At 37.1% G+C, this 3,530-nt stretch overlaps 1 pseudogene; it reads right to left on the reverse strand.

The window, feature by feature from the left end:
- Window positions 1–790: 790 nt before the first annotated feature.
- Window positions 791–1,753, reverse strand: LOC138153449 (small ribosomal subunit protein eS4-like; annotated as a pseudogene).
- Window positions 1,754–3,530: the final 1,777 nt, after the last annotated feature.

Genomic DNA, 3,530 nt, shown 5'->3' on the forward strand with positions numbered 1-3,530 from the left:
CCAGTTACACAGTCACCACCCTAGTTTTGCCCTCACCATCTCCCACCTAGACTACTGCAATAGCATATGTGACTTCCTTTCTTCAAATCTCTCAATCCATCCTGTAGTCAGTCCACAAGTATTTATTAAATGCTTCTCATGTGCCAGGTACTATGTTAATAGATGGGAATACAAAGAAAGGCAGCTACCAAAGTGATTTCCTTTCTTTAAAAAACAAAACAAAACAAGCAACATTTATTTGTTTATTTTTCTTACATTTTACGTTCCAAACTGTCTTCTTCCCTCCCTCTCTGCCTTGCACTAGAGAAGGCTACCATTGGACACAATTTTATAAATATATGTAAAAGCAAACTACTTGTATTTTTCAATTTTTTCTCTGGAGTGGATAGCATCTTCCTTAGGTCCTTTATAGTTGATTTAAGTATTTGTGGTACTCAGAATAACTTGATTGTTCAAAATTATTCTTTGAAAAATATTGCCGTTCCTGCATATAACATTTTCTTGGTTCTGCTCACTTCACTTTTCATTATTTCATGCAAGACTTTCCATGTTTTTCTAACATCAATCAACTTAAAATTTCTTTTTTTTTCATGAAGTTTTATTGATATCTTTTGTTTTAACTTCAGCTATTTTGGGATATGGCCTCTCCCCATCCTCCAATCAGTGAGCTGTTCCATGTAACAAAGAAAAGCAATTAAGCAAAACCAATACAGCTACATCTTCTAACATTTTATGCACCATTCATACCCATAGTACCCTAATCCTAGGAAAGAAGAGAAAGGCATTTATAGTTTGTTCAATTTCACTTGATAAGACTGAGTTGTTTAAGCTACTTATTTCTTATTTTGTGTATTTTATATTTTGTAGGGTAATCAGGTTTTTTTGTTAAAAACTGTAACATCTCACTTTGATTGAAATCCTACAAATTCTTATCTGCAATAATTTAACCACTGCTCTGCTTAGCTGTCAATCTCTTGTCTCTCTTCAGTAATTGTAAAGTGGATACCCTTTCCTCTGGGAACAGAGATCTGAGGTTTATTACCTTTGCCAATAATGTTTGAAAGCCTGGTGGCAAAACTATTGCCACTGGCGTTTTTTACATGGACAACATAAAAAAGTCAGGATGTTTCTCCCTATTTGTGATCAAACCAATTTGACCCAAGTTAGCTCCACCGGTCACCATACATAGGTTACCAGTATCAAACTTGGTAAAATTGGTGATCTTGCCAACTTCTAAATCAATCTGAACTGTACTATTCACTTTGGTGAGAGGATCTGGGTAACAAATAATACAGGCATCATGGGTTACCAGATGGGGACTACCTTTTGTACCCACAAAGATTTTCCTCACTTTGTACAGTTTATGTTTGGTTTCCTCAGCTGTAATAAGATGAACAGCAAAGCATCCCTTTGTGTCATAAACTGGATGGAAATATTCACCTGTCTTCTCAAGGCTAATGACATCCATAAAGTCAGCAGAGTATGTAATATCAGCATGGACCTTGCCATCAATCTGGATGAATCATCGCATGCAGATCTTCTTTATTTCATCTCCAGTCAGGATATACTTGAGTCTTTCTCAGGAAGATGATGAGCAGGAGACATTTCCTCAGCTTGTGGGGACCTGCTGATGGTCTTGGAGCAAAAACTCCTGTTAACTTATACAGCATCTGATGCTTTGGAGCTGCTACATGCTTCAAATGCTTCTTGGGACCACAAGCCATGGTTACACTCTACCTGAGATAAAGTGGGAACTTTACTCAGCTAAAGGGTCAAGAGACTGTCTACTTAAAAGCTGTGTGCATTTGGTCAAGTCACTGTGCCCTTTTGGACCTCAGCAGCACAACTAGCCAATCCCAAGGCCGCATGGCAAGAGCCAACTTATCATTTCTTACAGAACTATAGTATTCTACCACAATCATATACCATACCTCGTTTATCCAAACCCCAATTGATGGGCATCCCCTCAATCTCCAGTTCTTTGACAACACAAATAGAGTTGTTATAAATATTTTAAATATGTAGGTTATTTTCCTTTTCCCTAATCACCTTGGGAAACAGACCTAATAGTGGTATTACTGGGTCAAAGGGTATACAGTTTTGTAACTCTTTGGGCATAATTCCAGACTACTCTCTGAAACTATTGCATCATGTCACAATTCCACCAACATTATATTGATGTCCCAATTTTTCCACATCCCCTCCAATTTTTGTCATTTCCCCCTTCTATTATTTTAACCAATCTGATAGATGTGAGATGATATCTCAAAGTTGTCTTAAATTGCATTTTTCTAATCAATAATGATTTAGAGTATTTTTAAATATGGTTATACGTACTTTTGATTTCTTCATTTAAAAACTGCCTATCCATATTGTTTGACCATTTACCAATTAAGAAATGACTCATATTCTTATAAATTTGACAAAGTTCTTTATATATTTAACATATGAAACTTTTTATCTGAGAAACTGTATCAGCAATGCAATATTCACAATGCCTATGAAAATTACAGATATGCTGATGTAATTATCCATCACAAAATATATTAGGCTTGCTATATGGGGGAATAAGCTGGAACATTTATTAAAATACCAAAAGACTGAGTCCCAAAACCAGAAAGTCAAAGCCATCAGAGTAGTTATGAAATTGGCACAGGTAGATAAAGTAGAAAGCACCCACATTCTCAAGCCTTTAAAACAGAACAGGCTACCTCAGGCAAAGGTCCTCCTCTCCACACTCACAGCAACCACCCAGCGTCCGGGAAGCGTGCTCCCAGCAGCTCCGGGCCCTGGTAGTCCTCAGCAGGAGTCCTTAGCAGAAATTCTGGCTGACTAAAAAAGGGGTTCGCACTTCCGCTGCCACTGTCGCTGCTGCTGCTGCCGCCATGGCCGCCACTGCTAGCTACTGCAGGAACTCTAGCTTGGCTTCTGCTTCCTCTTGCTCCGCCCCTTCCTGCTACGTCAGCAAGTCCAATGGGGTATGAAAGATCTTTAAATCCCATAACCCTTACAGAAACTATCTATAAAATTCCTCCTTCCCCCCCAATTTTCTGCTTTCCTTCTAATTTTGGCTACATTGGTTTTATTTCTACAAAAACTTCTTAATTTAATGTAATCAAAATTATCCATTTTACATCTCATAATAATCTCTTGTTTAGTCATAAATTCTTCTCCTATGCATTAAGTCTGGTAGGAAATGTGTTCGATTTCTTCTAGTTTTCTTCAGTTATCTCCCTTTATATCCAGGTCATATATCCATTTTGACCTTATCATGGTAAGTGGTGTAAGATATTAATTTATATTCAGTTTTTGCCAGACTCTTTTCCAGTTTTCTCAACAATTTTTACCAAATTATCCCCAAAGCTTAAATCTTCACATTTGTCAAACACAAGGTTACTATAACTTCTATATAACACTACTGATCCACCTTTCTATTTCTTAGACAGTACCTGATAGTTCTGATAATTATTGCTTTATGATATAGTTTAAGATCTGGTACTGCTCAGCCTCCTTCCCTTACATTTTTTTCA

The sequence above is a fragment of the Petaurus breviceps genome, unplaced genomic scaffold (assembly GCF_028583685.1).
Source record: "Petaurus breviceps papuanus isolate PSGF00001 unplaced genomic scaffold, PetGlider_PUasm1.0 90994, whole genome shotgun sequence".
In the NCBI taxonomy this organism is placed as follows: Eukaryota; Metazoa; Chordata; class Mammalia; order Diprotodontia; family Petauridae; genus Petaurus; species Petaurus breviceps.